The sequence below is a fragment of the Camelus ferus genome, chromosome 6, assembly GCF_009834535.1.
Source record: "Camelus ferus isolate YT-003-E chromosome 6, BCGSAC_Cfer_1.0, whole genome shotgun sequence".
NCBI classification, from domain to species: Eukaryota; Metazoa; Chordata; class Mammalia; order Artiodactyla; family Camelidae; genus Camelus; species Camelus ferus.
Genome location: NC_045701.1, coordinates 34,729,521 through 34,747,656, shown reverse-complemented (window position 1 = coordinate 34,747,656; position 18,136 = coordinate 34,729,521). Strand labels below are relative to the sequence as shown.

General features: G+C 32.8%; 1 long non-coding RNA gene across 2 annotated transcripts in view; it reads right to left on the bottom strand.

Annotated features, from left to right (window-relative positions):
• Nucleotides 1–18,136, bottom strand: part of LOC106729610 — a 458,398-nt gene that overhangs the window by 291,823 nt on the left and 148,439 nt on the right. Inside the window, exon 4 of one of the 2 annotated variants that reach the window (XR_004320598.1) lies at nucleotides 5,662–5,797. The exons of the other annotated variant lie outside the window; for it this stretch is intronic. This is a non-coding gene — a long non-coding RNA (uncharacterized LOC106729610). The remainder of the gene's footprint in view (nucleotides 1–5,661; nucleotides 5,798–18,136) is intronic. 2 annotated transcript variants of the gene reach the window in all.

Below are 18,136 nucleotides of genomic sequence, written 5' to 3'. Positions count from 1 at the left end.
ACAGAGTGGCAGACTGGATTAAAAAAAAAAACAAAACCCCAAGAATCTACAATATGCTGTCCACAGGAGACTGACTTCAGGGCAAAAGTCACACAAAGACTGAAAGTGAGGGATGGAAAAAGGTATTTCATGGAAATAGAAATGACAAGAAAGTAGGGGTAGTAATACTCATATAAGACAAAACAGACTTTAAAATAAAGCCCATAAAGAAAAACAAAGAAGGACATTATATAATGATTAACTATGTCAATACAGTAAGAGCATATTAAAACTCCTTAACATATAAGCACCCAATATAGGAGCACCTAAATACATTATAAAAGTACTAACAGACATTAAGGGAGAAATAGACAGGAATGCAATAATAGTAAGAGACTTTAATGCCCCACTGACATCAATAGACAGATCATCCAAACACAAAATCAATTAGACAACAGAGGTCCTAAATGATATAATAGATCAGCTGAACTTAACTGATACCTACATAACATTATATCCAAAAAAACCAGAATACACATTCTTTTCAAGTGTGCATGGAACATTCTGTAGTGTAGACCACATACTAGGTCACAAAACAAGCCCCGACGAATTTAAGAGGCTATGAATTATTTTAAGCATCTTTTCTGGCTACACTGGTATGAAACTAGAAATCAACTACAGAAAAAAATGGGAAAAGAATGAACACATGGAAACTAAATATGATACTAAAACACCAATGAGTCAACAATAAAATCAAAGAAGAAATCAGAAAACACTTTACAACAAATGACAATGAAAACACAACCTTACAAACTTTATGGGATGCAGCAAAAGCAGTTCTAAGAGGGTAATTAATGACAATACAGGCCATCTTCAGGAAACAAGAGAAGTCTCAAATAAACCACCTAACCTACCACTTAAATGAATTAGAAAAATAAGAACAAACAAAAACTAAAGTCAGTAGAAGGAAGGAAATAATAAAGATCAGAGAAGAAATAAATAAAATAGAGATGTAAAAAATCAGCAGAAAAGATCAATAAAACCAAGAGCTGGTTTTTTGAAAGGGCAAACAAAATTGACAAACCTCTGGCTACGATCACAAAGAAAAAAGAGACAGAATCCAAATAAAAAAATAAAAAATGAAAGAAGAGAAATAACTGACACCACAAATACAAAAAATCATAAGAGAATTCTATGAACAGCTATACGCCAAAAAACTGGACAACCTAGAAGAAATGGGTAAGTTTCTAGAAACATACAGCCTGCTAAAACTGAGTCAAGAAAAAATAGATAATTTAAACAGGCTGATCACTGAACTGAAATAGAATTTGTAATTAAGGAAACAAAAAGTAAACTCCCTGCAAGCAAAAGTCCAGAACCTGATGACTTCACTGAAGAGTTCTACCAAACACACAAAGGAGAATTTATACTTACCCTGCTCAAATTATTTCATAAAATTGATGAGGAGGGAACACTCTCAAATTACATTGTATAAAGCTACTATCACCCTGATACCAAAACCAGACAAAGACACTACAAAAAAGGAAAAATACAGGCCAACATATTTGATGAATATAGTTGCAGAAATTCTCAGCAAAATATTAGCAAGCCAAATCCAACAATACACAAAAAGGATCATATACCATGATCAAGCTGAATTCATTCCAGAGTCTCAAAGATGGTTCAACCTACAAAAATCAATCAATGTGATACACAAACAAAAAGAAAGACAAAACCACACAATTATGTCAACAAATGCAAAAGTGAGCATTTGATAAAATTCAACATCTATTCATGATAAAAACTCTCACCAAAGTGATTACAGAGGAAACATATCTTAACATAATAAAATCCATTCAATACAAACCCACAGCCAATAAAATAGTGGTGAAAAGCTGAAAGCCTTCCTGCTAAATTCAGAAAGGCAAAGATGCCCACTCTCACCACTCCTATTCAACACAGCAGTTGAAATCCTAGCCACAATAATCAGACAAAGAAAGGAAGGAAGGAAGGAGGAAAGAAGGAAAGAAAGAAAGACAGGAAGAAAGACAGAAAGACAGAGAGAAAGACAGAAAGACAGAAAGAAAGAAAGAAAGAAAGAAAGAAAGAAAGAAAGAAAGAAAGAAAGAAAGAAAGGAAGGAAAGAAGAAAAGAAGGAAGAAATAAAAGGAAGAAAGAAAAGAAGGAAGAAAGAAAGACAGAAAGAAGGAAGGAAGGAAGGAAAGAAAGAGTATCCATATTGGAAGGGAAGAGGTAAAACTATTACTATTTGCAGATGACAGTATAATCTATATAGAACATCCTACAGACTCCAAACAAAAGATTTTAGAATAAATGAATTCAGCAAGGTAGTGGAATATACTGTTAATATACAGAAATCTGTTGCATTTTTTACACTACCAAAGGAATATCAGAAAGAGAAAGCAAAAATACAATCCCATTTAAAATCACATGAAAAAAATACCTAAGGAATAATTTTGATCAAAAATGTGAAAGACCTAAACACTGAAAACTGTAAGACTGATAAAGGAAACTGAAGATTATTCAAAGAAATAGAATGATATCCTATGCTCTTGGATTGGAAGAACCAATATTGTTTAAACGGCCATACTATTCAAAGCAATCTACATATTTAACACAATCCCTATCAAAATAACCATGATGTTTTCCACAGAACTAGAACAAATAATCCTAAAATTTATATAGAACCACAAAAAGACCCAGAATTGCCAATGTATATACAATTCAGAAACACACTCACAGACATAGAAAACTATACTACAAAGCTACAGTAATAAAAATAACACAGTATTGGCATAAAAACAGACTTATAGATCATTGGAACAGAATGGAGGGCCCAGAAATCAACCCACGCACCTACGGTCAATTAATCTATGACAAAGAGGCAAGAAAATAGAATGCAGAAAAGACAATCTCTTTAACAAATGATGTTGGGAAAGTTGGATAACTAGATGTAAATCAATGAAATCAGAACACTCCCTCACACCATATACAAAAATAAACTCCAAATGGTTTAAAAACCTAAATATCAGACCTGAAACCATAAAACTCCTAGAAGTAAACATAGGTAGAAACTCCCAACATAAATTGTAGTCATATTTTCTTAGATCAGTTTCCCAAGACAAAAGGAATAAAAGGAAAATTAAACAAACATAACCTAAGCAAACTTAAAAGCCTTTGCACAGCAAAGGAAACCACTGACAAGACAAAAAGACAACTTACTAAGTAGGAGAAAATACTTGCCTATAATGCTACTGTTAAGGGGTTAATATTAAAAATATAAAAACAGCTCATACAATTCAATCTTGAAAACACAATCCATTAAAAAAATTAGAAGACCTAAACAGATATTTCTCCAAAGAAGACACACAGATGGCCAAGAGACACATGAAAGTCTTTAGTAATTAGAGAAATGCAAATCAAAGCCACAATGAGGTATCACTTCACACTGGTCAGAATGCCTATCATCAAAAAGTCTACAAATAATAAATGCTTGAGAGGGTGTGGAAAAAATGGAATCTCCTTCACTGTTGGTGGGAATGCAAATTTATACAGCTACTATGGAAAACAGTATGGAGGTTCCTTAAAAAATCACAAATAGAGCTACCATATGATCCAGCAATCCCAGTCCCAGGTATATATTCAGAAAAGACAAAATCTTTAATTCAAAAAGATACATGCCCTCCAGTGTTCATAGCAACACTATTTACAACAACCAAAATATGGAAGCAACCGAAGTGCCCAAGAGACAATCAGCTTAACAACGTGTGTGTGTATATATACACAAAAATTGTATTATATATACACAATGGAATATTACTCAGTCATAAAAGATAAAATATTGTCTATTGCCACAACATTGATGGACCTAGAGAATATTATAGTTAGTGAAGTAAGTCTAACAGAGAAATAAAAATATTTTATGATATCACTTATATGTATAATTTTTAAAATAATGTAAATGAATCTATATACAATTCAGAAACATACTCACAGACATAGGAAACAAACATGGTTACCAAAGGGGAAAGAAAGGGGAGTAAGAAATAAGTTAGGAATACGGAATTAACAGATACAAACTTCTATACACAAAATAGGCAAGCTACAAGGATTTACTCTATAGCACAGAGAAATACATTCAATATCTTATAATAACCTATAATGAAAAATAATCTAAAATTACATATATATGCATATAAACTGAATCACTTTGCTGCATATCTGAAACTAACACAATATTGTAAATCAACTATGCTTTAATAAATAAAAAAGAGTAAGTCAGGACTCACAGGGAGCAGCCTTAAGCAAAGGGTAGAGTAGAACAGGGGATTGCTATTTATTTTCATATAAACTTTTAGCACAATTTGACTTTTAAAAGTCACCATTTTATTGATTAAAGTAAAAACAAATTATTGTGACAAATAAACAAAATATATGTTTATTCTAACAAAAACCTTTAAAACAGATATAGAGGTAGTCTCTCTAAACTTCATACCCAGATATAATGACTATTTCTTCCCATGATATATTTTTATTTATGTTTCAACATAATATCATACTTAATATGGAAAAATTATATATACTAATTATCTCCCACTAAATTTACTAATTATAAAGATGACAACAGTGCTATGATATTTCATATGTAATACAATTTATCTATTTCAATTTTAACACTATGGACTTAAGCTACTTAAAATTTTTTTTGAGAATAAAATATTTGTATACTCATATATACAAAATAGACAGGGATAGCAAGGGAAGGAGACATGCTCCTGTTCTGAATTAAGAGTCCACTCCATTGAAGGTATCTGAGAGAAAAATGTTCTGGCAGGGTTAAAAATCTCTAAGGTGGAGCAAGCTGAAACATTTGAGAAACAATCAGGAGGCCACAGTAGCTGGAACAGAGAGTAAGGGGAAGTGGAGTAGGCAATGAAGTCAGCCAACACCTTCTTTCTACAGACTTAAGGGACTTTGGCATTTTCCTAATTGACTTGAGGAATATTGCTGTTTTTCATCTTTTTTGTTTTTGCAGTATAATTGACATATAATATTATATTAGTTTCAGGTATACAACACAGTGATTTGGCATTTATAAACATTATGAGATAATCACAGTAAGTCTAGTTACCCTCTGTCACCATTTAAAGTTATTAAAATATTACTGAGTAAATGCCCTATCCTGTATATTACATTCACATGACTTATTTTATAACTGGAAGTTTGTGCCTCTTAATCACCTCCACCTATTTTGACCATCCCAACCACCTCCTCAACCCTTCTCCTTTCTGGCAACCACCAGTTTGTTTGTTTTCTGTATCTATGAATCTGTTTCTGTTCTGTTCTATTTGCTCATTTGCTTTGTTTTCTTTTTTTTTTTTTTTTTAAGATTCCACACGTAAGTGTGAGATCATATACTATTTATCTTTCCCTGCTTGACTTATTTCACTTAACATAATACTCCCTAGGTCCACCTATGTGGTTGCCAATGGCAAGATTTCATTCTTTTTTATGGTTTAATAATATTCTATTACAAATAAATAAATACACACACCCCCCCCCACATCCTCTTTAACCATTCATCTATCAATAAACACTTCAGTTGCTTCCTTATCTTGGCTATTGTAACTAATGCTGCAATGAACCTAGGAGTGTATATACCTTTCTGAATTAATTGTTTATTGCAGTTTTGATGAGGGGAATGTCCATGTCAGATTTACACTTCACCAGGCTCAATCCAGTCGTTTTATAAGGTTCAGTGTTGCAAGTCACAGGTAATAAAAGCTTCGTCCAGCATCTTAAAAATAAAAACGTAAGAAGGGGTCAATTTCTGGATATATAAATGAAAAGGGAGAGTTTCAGGATATTCTGTGTACTGAAGATCAACACTTTTTACCTTCCCCTTGCCTCCAGTTTACTGAAGAGATCATTAAATTTTTTTTTAATGATCAAATTGCAGTTAAAGACAATTCAAAGCCAAAATTCAGGGTTCCAAATATTTTCCACTCTATTCCTCACATTCATCTAGGTTTAATGTGATGGGTCTTAACATTTATTTGTTCGTTCCACCCCCTCCCCCCAACGTACAAAGCACAACAATGAAAAAAGCTGTTTGACAGCACAGAACTGTGATGGCATCAACTCTTACACCTAATAGCCATGGGAGCCTAATGACACAGAAAAGATCTGGCAGGGATCCTCAGAGGACAGCAAATTGATAGGAACACAAGTTTCCCATTAGGAACATTAGGCTACCTAGTTTTATACACCTTATCTGCATTTCCCAGTGTTACAGACTTTGAAAATACAAATTATGACTAAAACTCATAGGCCTGTATTGAGTCTCAAAGAATTAAAAACTTCAACTTTAAAAATTAGGAAGAAATATTTCCCTTTATTTACACCTGCCCACCCTTCTACCCCCTCAACTGCAGTAAGCAATTGGGTCTGCCAGGAGTAAGTAATAAAAGCTTCTATGTTTGAAGGGTCCTGGTTAGGTTATGTTGAGTCACATAAAACAAACAAGACATGAGCAGGCTTTCCATTGTGCTTTTCTGTGGCTTCCCCTGTCAATCGGTGCAGTGAGCAACTAACATGGAAAGCAGTGTTCTGGAAACTGGTTGGATTAGAACAAAGATAAAGCTCTTGAGATGTCCAAACAATTATACATGCATGCTCTATGCATTGTGAATCCTCAAACTCTGCCCTCTCACCTCACAAATGAGCGCTCTTCACAATGAAAGAACATATAGCCTTAACCAAAGCAGCCTATTTCAATAATACATTATGCTTAGGTGTTTAATAGAGAATATGCTGCACTTTTTGAAATGGCTTCTGTGTGTCTCTGTACCTTACTTTTCCACAAAAGACTGAAATTAAATTAAATATCGGTAAGCTAAAGAGGCAATATAGCAGTGGCATTTACATTTAAATCCCAAAAGCATCCTTACTACATGGATGATACTGGTCTAGTTATTTCAACTCTTTACATTTTAATTTTTTTCTTCTATAAAAATTAATGGTATTTACCTCAGAGTTTAGTGTGAGGATGAAATGAGTAAAAACATGTAAATCACTTAATATAGTCCCTGTGCGTAGAGTCACAGAGTAAATGTTAACACTCTTATTAAGAGGTTTATTGTTCTTAACTGACAATAAGAAACCCTCTTTGTTATACTCATTTTAGTTTGATTCTGCATAGTTTCCTTCTGTTGAAGAAAAGCAACGTTTTAAAGTCAAGTAACAAGGCAATACACGGCAAAGTGCTTGGTGGCTGACCTGTGCCCTAGAGGTGCTGAGGTTTGTTGTATTATAAATAACACTGTTCATGACATTCCTCCTGAGTTTCTGCAGCATGGTAAAGGTAATAATGTGTAACTGATGGAATTTCAAATAAAGCATTATTAAAATATTTGTTCAGTGACCTTTTTGCTCTTTACCTTTTGTCTTCTTGTGGCTGTTAACATTTCAGTGCAATCTCCATTCGTCTTATATATTTATTTCAGTTCTACTCATGATATACCCTTAATTTGTTCAGGACATCTATTTTATTTTCTTTTTGGAATACAGAAAAGATATGTAATATACTTATTAAGAAGTTTATATCTTAAATTAGGAGATCCAGGCTTAGAGAAAGATACAGCAGTGAGCACATCTCTTCTTTAAAAGGGAATAAAACATCAGTTAGCTTCTCACTGTGTATGAATTATGTAAGTACTTTGGAGGACCTTTCAAGTTCCACAACCTAGCAGGGTGCCATATGGTAAGATCTTTCCTTGGTACTACTGGATGCTTTTGTCTGTGTGGGGTGCTAAATCTGTCAGTGCTATTTTTTTCCTGACAACTGAGGAAGCTGAGGTAGTCTACAAACCTATTTACATATTTACAATATTCTTAGGATATAATTCATTGATTAGAAAATTTTAGATGAAAACAGCAGAGGAGGGTAGAAACAAGAAAGCATAATTTTTCAGGAAAAAATGCTTAGAAGAGCAAGAAAAAGTATCTTCTTGTGATCCATGGATTAGGAATGACTCAGAACATTCTTACAATAACAGTCTGTTTCCACAAGGCATAAAATTTAAGGTAGCTCAGAGTTGAAATCTTGCTTTGCCAGAATCTGTTGGGGAATACTGGTAGGGAAGAGTGGGTACCTGTTAAGTTTACCAGTCAGAATCTAGGCTTTTGATGTAGTGAATCAGATTCATTAAAGGTTCTAGGCAACAATACTTTCTTCAAAATAACATTAGATTTATAAAGTTAAGAATAATAGTTTTAGAAGTTTCAGTTCCCCACAGTCAAGATTTACAGAAATAATAAAATATACATTAATTCTGAGTTGATATCACCTGTGAATTTATCTATTAATCTACTTATCTATCTATCTAATCTATCAATTCATGTCACACAAAAGGAAACTCTTGGAGCTGGGAATCTAACAGAGGTAAACTGACTCTGGCACATTTGCTTTTATTCTTTTACTTTGAACTAAATTCTTATGCACTGTTACGTATTTATGCATTAGGCAGTTCTGTATCTATCTAGCCAACTGTTCTTTCTATCAATTCATGGGCCACATCCATAAGGCTTCCTCTGCAGTTTTACAATATATTTAATATTTGATAGGATAATTTCTCTCTCAATATCTTACACATATTTTTCAATATCTAAATTAATTATCTGAACTTAAAAGGCATTATTAGAATTCAGGTTAATTGAGGAATAATCTTGCATACAATAAAGTTCATACTTGTCTAAGGCATAGTTGATGAGTTTTACAAATGCCTAATGTCACCACAATGGAGTCATAGAATATTTCCATCCCCCCTAAAAGTTCCTTCATTTCCCTATGTAGTCAGTTCCTTCCCCTCGAAACTTTAAATAAAGTTTAGAAGTAAACATTAAACCAATAGGAAGGTTTTTTTTTTTGTTTTGTTTCTTTTTACAAGACCAAAAAGTAAATTAAAAAAGGCTAAGCCTTAAAGTGAAAAGTTGACAATTTTCATTATATTTTTAGTTTATTTGTTAAAGAGCCTCATTTAAAAATTAAAAAAAATAAGTTTAGGTAAATAGAAGCAATGTTATACAACAATAATAATACACCATTCCAACTTAAGCAGATTGGATAATGTTAAGATTATATTTAATGTTTGGAAGGAAAATACTAGGTAGAAGTATCATACAGTACCTCATAAATTGGAGACTTGGTGAGCTGAAAGTTTCATCTTTTAAAAGAGAGAAGCACAGGGAATTATATTCAATTTCTTGTAATAAGCTGTAATGAAAAAGAATCTGAAGATACATATTTGTGTGTGTGTACATATGTGTGTGTGTGTGTGTGTGTGTGTATACATATGTGTATGTATAACTGAATCACTTTGCTATACACCTGAAACTAACATTGTAAATCAACTACACTTCAATAAAAAGTAAATTTTTTTTAAAAAGGTAGAGGGAGTAAGAAGAAAACTAATTACTTTGGTGTTAATTCTGGTTGCCAAGAGTATACTGACTGAAGTGACAATAACAAGAAATTTGTTAGAAATCAAACACATTGCCTTTGTATTAACCAACAGAGAGGTCTGACATAGCCAACTAAAATTCTTGGACTTTAGATATATAATTTAATTAAAACCCAGCAAAGGTAGGTTTGGTCCCACAACCTGAGATCTAAAAAAATAAACAAACAAAAAAAGATGACTCAAAGGGTTTCAAAAACACAAATTCAAGATTCTGTAAAATCCTTTTCAATACCTTCTATCAGAAATATCAAAACCAACTTTCACAAAAGGGTAAAATTAAATACATATTATGGCACTTACAATTTATACTCATTGTATTTTCCACTCTTGGTGGATGAAGGTTTTATTTTATGGAAAAATTCTTGCACCAAATTACAGAACTCAAATGATAAAACTTTGGATAGTAGGTAGCAGAAAAAGGTAGTTATGAGATAATTTACAAATGGATTATATTTCCTTTGCATCAGTGACAACACATCATACATTCTTCTTACGCTAAATATTCGACAATGTGTTCTGCTTTTATAACTCCCCTCATGCCATTTCTTCCTCAATCCACTGTAATCTTTGTGCCACCACTAAAACTGACTTCTTAAAGCAACAAACATTTTCAATCCTAATTTTTGTTCTGTTGTTTTTAGTATCGTAGATCACTTCCTATTGCTTAAAACTTTCTACTCCTATCATTTCCATAACATCAAATTGTAATTTGCTTCTAAATAATGTAAATCTTTACTATCTCTTTCATATCCTAAATGCTGGCACACTTAACTCCAGTGAATGAACTTTCTTATGTTAAATCTCACCTTGAATTATCTCTACCACTTTTATAACTTTAATTCTTATGATTTCAAAAGTTATAGCATTAACCATGATCTCTCTTAAGAATATTAAACACGTGCATATACCTAACTTCTGGACCTCTTCACTTTGGTATCTCAGGAGTCTTTTTAAGTCAGATGTCTAAAATGAAACTCATACTCCTTCCAAAACCATTTCTTTTCTAAATTCCATGTGTCAATTTATAGTTCCACCAACAATCTTAACATCTACCCAGAAATCTTGGCTTTTTTTTAACCCTTACACCTTATTTACAAATCCTACTGGGCAAGTTTATCTAGTAATTATGTACTGAATCTGAATAACCACATTTATTTTGGGGTACATTCTGCCAATTTAGACCCTTACCTTCTTCAGCCAAGAACGTCCAAATATACTATTAATTTTATATCCCAGATCTCTCAAATCTATCCTCCACACTATCAACAGATTGATTTATCTAAAGCATAGAGGTGATGCCACTTAATTCCCTAAAGTCTTTCAAAGTCTCCTGTTTATCTAAAAATTTAAAGATTTTAACATCTGTACAACAATCCACATGGCCTTACTCCCCGCCGGCTTCTCTATCTTCATCTCCTCCTGTGTGCCTTGTACTTTAGCAACAATTACTTAACAAGCACTGAACACACTGTGGTAAGCCACATTACATCTTTTGCCCAAACTCTTCCCTCTGCCTAAAATAGACATACTTATGCCATTCTTTCTTCCTCTAGTGATCAACACCCTGTCTTTTAAGAGTCAACTTACAGGTCACCTCCTTCAGAGAATCTTCTAACACCTCTCCCTTATTAGCTTAACTATATAACCCATCTGTTTTTCACAATACCCTACACAATACATTGACGACATTTAGATTATTGCAATAAAATACCACTTTATGTTCCTCTCTCTCTTATTACTCCTTTTGCCCAATAATTGAGATTCCATAGAAACAGTTTTATTCTTCTTTATATCAACATAGCCTGATAATTACCAGAGGTGTAATGGGTTCAGTAATGTTGGTTGAAATGAAATGGAAAAAAACAAAACATCTGACATGGGTTGTCTTGTTAGAGGGGCAGAATGGGTTGTCTTTTTAGAGGGGCAGAAATACGTCTTCACTAGAAATATTCAAAGATACTTAGATATTCCAATACCCGTTATATCTCTTCAACTATCATAGACATCGCAGAGGGGATTCATACATCAGAGGTTCTAACTAAAGTAGAGGTACTAATACTCAATGATTCCAGTTATACTGTCTCTCTTAGAGCACAATTTCCAGCCTCTAAGATTTAGGAGCCAATAGAATTCCAGTGACTAAATAATAATCTTGACATTATTGTAGTATGTTAGCATGATATAGAAAAATTGTATATGTTAGTTTGTGCTTGCCATTTTAATTCTTGGAATCTCTGATATGGGATTTCTTCTCCAAAACTACCACCTGTTTAATGTTGCTCATACATTTTTTACTACTGTTAAAAATGATGCATACTTCACACAAAGGGGAAGGTAATTTAATTTATATAATTAATGAACTTACACAATCCAATATACACAACAGGGGATATAATTGATTTTCAAATGTATAAATATATCCAAAAATAAAATTATAAGACACAGAGTTTACTGGTTTTCTATTATCTAAGACTTTAAAACTAAGCTTAGCTCTTGACCTTTCACTGGATTCTTTACTGGCAAATGCTGTGTATTTTCCCTTTAGTGCTCTTCTTTCCTGATTGGACTTTTTAAAACACTTACCAAAGAAACTTGTGATTAATGACAGTTAGAACTTATTGGACTTGAAGGACAAATGCTTGCTTCACCAGTTAAGGGAATGAGCTAATCAAAATGAAGAAGTGCAGGGCAAGGGAGAACAAGGGGAGAAACAAATGCAGTGAATCTATACGGATTCGCTTGAAGTGATGAGCTGAACTGTTAACTTCTCATTTACTGCATCACAAACTTGACTCAGCCTTTGTCTGTATTAAGAATAATGGAGCAGTTTTTATTTTAAAAAAAGTATAAAACTTCTCAAATGAAGCCTCCTCCCTCTTATTTTTATAGCTACTGGTTGGTATTATTCCAGCTTCTTCACAGTAAATGTTTCACAATATCTTTCACAGATTGGAAAAACTTTTCCACCTCCACAGTTACAAATCCTACTATAACAAACCAAACTGGCTGTCTCTTCAGAGACCATACTTCATACTTCAGCACGAAATTGAGACTGAACCTTTTATTTGCTGAGAAGGTGACACAATTTTCTTTTATATGGTGTGGTCTCATTCTTTGCCTTTCCACTGACCTCAGATGAGTGGGTGTCTCAAACATTTCAATGCTAGATTGTTTGTGAACTAGAAATGAATCAGTCTTGAAAAGAAGGCAGAAATCCTTTTTGGTGGAAGGGTGCCAGGTAACAATTCAGAGTTTGCGGTGTTGATATTTGCTATGTGTTTCATCAAAAACTTGCACTATTGTTAGAAACTCAGTATCTAACAATATAATCTAGCTGGCTATGTGTTTCTTTCCAACTAATCTCTGCAAAATAAAAGAGGAAAGGGTTAGAAAAACAGAGATAAAGTTTACTGTTGTCTGAAGATTTCTGTACATGTACAATAGTGCTAATTGAAAGAGATTTGTGTACTTCCTACATGATACAGAAAAAATTTACTAATCAAAAAATTATACCCACACTGGATTTCAGGACAATTTGTGGAGAAGGTGACATATTAGGTCAGAATATAATAGGAGCTCTACTAAACATGAAAATTTAAAGTACCCTAGGAGCTTACTCTTTTTTATTATTCTTGGTTCTCCAGAGAAGATTAATTTGCCTATTTCTTTAAAATATTTCTGCTCTAGATGTGCTAGTCTATGCAGTAAACCATCACATAAACCAAGTAGAATGACAGAAGGTGAAACAACACAAAAAGTATGAAGTAACTTAGCCATTTTATTTCTATTTGTGTTTTTTATTGTCTTAAATACCCTTCTCTTCCATTAATAATCTTCTGGAAGGAAAGCACTTGTTGTTCCATTTAGAGGTCTCCAGGGGGCGGTGAAGAGAAACATCATATCCCCTCTGCAAGCTACTCAAGCTCCAATGTAGTAATGGGAGCAATGTTTCCAAAGCTGTTCTTGGCCATCAGATGTCTGTTTGATTTGGCAGATTCAATGGCTAGTATTTTTCCTTTAGTCAATTTACTGGAAGCTCCTCCCTTTCTGACTCCTTACCCTCTTCTCATACACATAAGTTCCCTATGGGCCCACAGTACTTTTAAACATTATTAAAATGTTTATTTTGTTCTGTTTGTATTCCAGCATACAAGTGTTTCATAATTTTCCTTTTTTAAAACAATTCTTTCATTTTTCAGGAAGCTTCTCTGTAGTATATCTCAGAGGAAAAATCCTACAACATAATGCAGTCTTTAAAAGTTACTTTAGCATATTATTATTAGGTTTATTAATATGACAACTCACATCTCATTAGGAACAATTCATATTTCCTATCTCTGTTGAAATTGTGTGATGCATTTTCAGCCCATTTGTTTCTGGAGTCAATTCACTTAAACTAAAATTTCAGAAAGGAAGAAATGACTAGACACAAAGGAAATTAACTGCTGAAAAAATAACGGAGAGAGGAAGACACTATCTGACTTTAGAACTTAACGTAATGCTACAGTAATCAAGACATCGTGGTATTGGCAAAAGAAGAGATATATAGTTCAATGGAACAAAAAGAGAGTCAAGAAATAGATCTATACAAGTATGGTCAATTGATTTTTGACAAAGGTGCAAAGACAATTCAATGGAGAATGAAGAGTTTTCTCAACAAATTGTGTTGAAACAACTGGACAAGCACATGCAAAAAATAATGAACCTCAACCGAAACCTCCCTCACTATATGGAAAGTAACTCAAAATGCACCACAGATCTAAATAATAAAATGTAATACTGTAAAACTTCTAGGAGAAAACATAGGAAGAAATTCATCACGATCTGTGGTTAAGCAAAGAGCTCTTAGACATGACACAAAAAAACATATTCCATAAAAGAAAAAAGACAGATAAATTGGTATTCATCAAAATTAAAAACTTTTGCTTATGTAATGCACTATCAAGAGAAAAAGAAAAGCTACAGACTAGGAGAATACATTTGCAAAACACATATTTGACTAAGATACTTTTATCCAGAAGGTATTAAGAAATCTCTACAAATAATCCAATTTTAACATGGGCAAAGACTTGAACAGACACGTCACTAAAGAGGATGCACTAATGAAAAAGAAACACATGAAAAGATGTTCAACATCAGAACATCCACTCAAAATTACATGAAATGCAAGTTAAAACTGAAATGAGATTTAACTATACATTATAAGAATGGCTAAAAAAAAAAGTACTGACAGTACCAAATGACAATGAGGATGAAGAGAATTGGGACTCTCATAAATTGCTGCTGGGAATGCAAAATGAGTACTTTCAAAAATAGTCACTAGTTTCTCATAAAGTTCATCTTACATTATATGATCTAGATATCCTACACTTATACTATTTACTCTAGAGAAACGAAAATTGTTCACCCAAAAAATCTATACACAAATGCTTTTAGCAACTCTATTCATAACTACTGACACCTGGAAACAACCTAAATATCCTTCAGTGAGTGAATGCATAAACAAATGGCAGTACACTCCTACTAAGAATGCTACTTAGAAATAGAAAAGAACTATTGATACAACCAACAACTTAGATAAATCTCTAAGGCATTATGCTCAGGGAAAGTCAATCTCAAAAGGTTACATACTGTATAATTTCATTTACTATATGATATTCTTGAAAAACAAAAAATACAGTGATGGGGAAGAGATCAGTGGTTGTCAATGATCAGGAGAGAGCAAGTATGTGGCTATAAAGGAATGGTACAAAGGAATTTTTTACAGTAATAGAAATACGATATATTCTGAAAGTGGAGGTTGTTGGATAAACATACAAGTTAAAATTCATATAATTCTACATAAAAGTTCAGTTTTATTTTATGTTAACCTCTAATAATAAAAAAATTTAAATGAATCTGTACAAAAATGAAAATAAATTTGTGTTCAGTTTATTTTTTCTTTTATTAAAACAAGGAAGAGGAGAAGAGACAGAATGATTAATTGAATAAAGTTCTTCAAATATATGATATATTTTAAGGGTAACAACTAACTTCCAATTTCCTCTTAGACTTAAGATCAAGATTAAATGTGATTACATTTTTGTAGAAAATACTTCAAACACTATTAGAAAAAAAATAGAGCTAAAAGCAGATATGGTAGGGAGTATCACCACATATCTAAAATATTTGATTAATTTTCATTAGCCTCAGCATTTTCAATTGGTTGAGAACTATGAGGATACTCATTATCTCACATGATCAGCAAGAAAACATTAGAGTTGAGATAAAGGACAAGTCAGGGAACAACAGTGATTCTAAATAAAATTATACTTTTTATCTTCTGTGAATTTTGTTTACATTATTTTGTAAATGTGTATTTCAATAAAACTTTCTGACTTTGTTTATAAAGACAGTTACTTCACTGTTCAGCAATGAAGGAAAGAGATAACAGGGCATAACTATGCTTAGGTAAGAGTATCATTAATAGATTAATTTTTCATAAAATAAATATTACATTTGATGGCTATGTTTTCCTTAAAATCCACTTTAAAGCATGCTTGGATGACCTTTAAAATGCTACTATTATAAAACCACCAGTGAAATATGACCAGAACTCAAGCTGGTCATACTTAGTTCCAATTCTCTTCTTTTTCTTCAAAATTAAAGCAAAATACTAAAAATAACAGCCAAAATTGTGCAAAATCATTTCTCTTCCTATTTACACTGATATATTTTATTCCAGTTTATATGGAATGGATAAGATGTTCTCATTAGCAAAAGGCAGTATGGTTAAGCAACAGATTACTGAATAAAACTGTGTGAATATATAGACATCCATAAATGGCTCAGGAAATCAACTTGATTCTACATATAACTTACCAGTTCCCAATGACTTTGAGTATAAAAATGGGTTAAAATATACTGGATATGATTTTATCTACCTCTGGCAATTTCTTATTCAAGAAGTAATTGAGCATAGTCTTGTGCTTTGTTTTCCTAGCTTGAACTGATATTTAAGTGTTCTTTTGGTATGAGAGCAGCAACAGGACCTAGCAGAACATAATTCTTTACCTAATTTAATGCTTTTTATTTTATTTTTATTTCACAAGATTGATAAAAACCAATAATCTTAATATGTAAGAGCTATCACTGTGAACATGCTTTTTATTGCATGAAAATACAAAACACTTCTGTGCAGTTTAAGTTTATAGTTACTGGATCCTTAAAGAAAAGGAATTTGGCTTTTTTGATGATTTTATACTCTACTGCAACAAGTGCAATATAAGACTAAGTTAATTGGATTACAACACTGAAGAATACATTTTAAAATTACAATTGTGGAATAGAGATAATTTTCAACTCTATGGGTAACTCTCTACAATCATACGTTCCCAAAGAGTCTGAAAACAAAAGAACACAGGTTTCATAGGACACACTGCTATAACTATTACCTATGCAAAGGTTGGTATATGCTTTCACCTCTTTGTAGTAATATTTCTTGTTCATGCTGTAAAGGACAGAATGGCACCAACCTTATGAGGGTTAATATGAAAAGTTATTGCCTAGAGGTATTCTCTCTTAAATGTCACCCAGAATAGTATCACTCCTTCAATTCATCAGACTCCAGACCCAGGGTCATAAAACAAGCACAATAAAGTGCCTTTTGTGCTCTCCAATTGTCAACAGCCTCCCTTCAAAACCATTCATCCCCATAGGTGATAGATTTCTTGTCTTTTTCCTGTTTCTTTTGGCTCTTGACTCGATAAATAATTTCCTGTTAACAGTTCTGTCTCACACTTTGGAAATGATGTTTCCTATGTCTTCTGTGGCCTTGACTTCTGGCTTCCCTCCTTGACCACAAGAATGATATATACCCCCTTAATTACACTGCCTCTAGCTTCTCTGAGTAGATACCTCAAATGCTGTAGCTGGACTAGGAAATCTAGTCTCTTAGCAAAACTGTGCGATCAGCTTTATCATTTGGTTTACTCTGAATATGCTATTGTACTTTAGAATGTATAGAATGTTTTCATCTATATCATCATTATTCATAATACCCAGTTTACATACCCAGAGTAAATATAATCATTTTTATGAGGCCTAGAGAAGTAAAGTACCTTGACTAAGGATTTGACAAAGCTCACTAGAGGGTTTAGAACTCCTACCTGCATCTGCTGATTCCTGTTTCAATACTATTTCCACAGGTCCACACGATATCTAATTTATCTCCTGGAAGACTGAAACCATAAATAAAAACTGCTGCTTCTTAAAGTTTCTCTTTTTTAATTTCCAAATTCTAAAATTTCTAACAGTTTTATGAACTTACTTTCTCTTTTATAAATGTAAATATTTAATAGCATAAGCATGCACTTATGCCCTGTTCTATGCCCGAGAGATATATGACAAGGCCTCCAAAAATCAGGTAGTAGTCTAACTGGAAAATTTAATATACTCAGCCTCTTATTTCTCTTCTGTTCTTATTAATTTTACATGAAATGTGACCATAAATTAACTCTTAGTATCCACTAGTTGTAGGATATGATGATGCATATATTTTCTTAGTTTTGTGGAGAATAAAAGAATAGTTTAATACAGTAAGAGTCAAGAAAATAGGAAAATGAAATGGGAAGTAA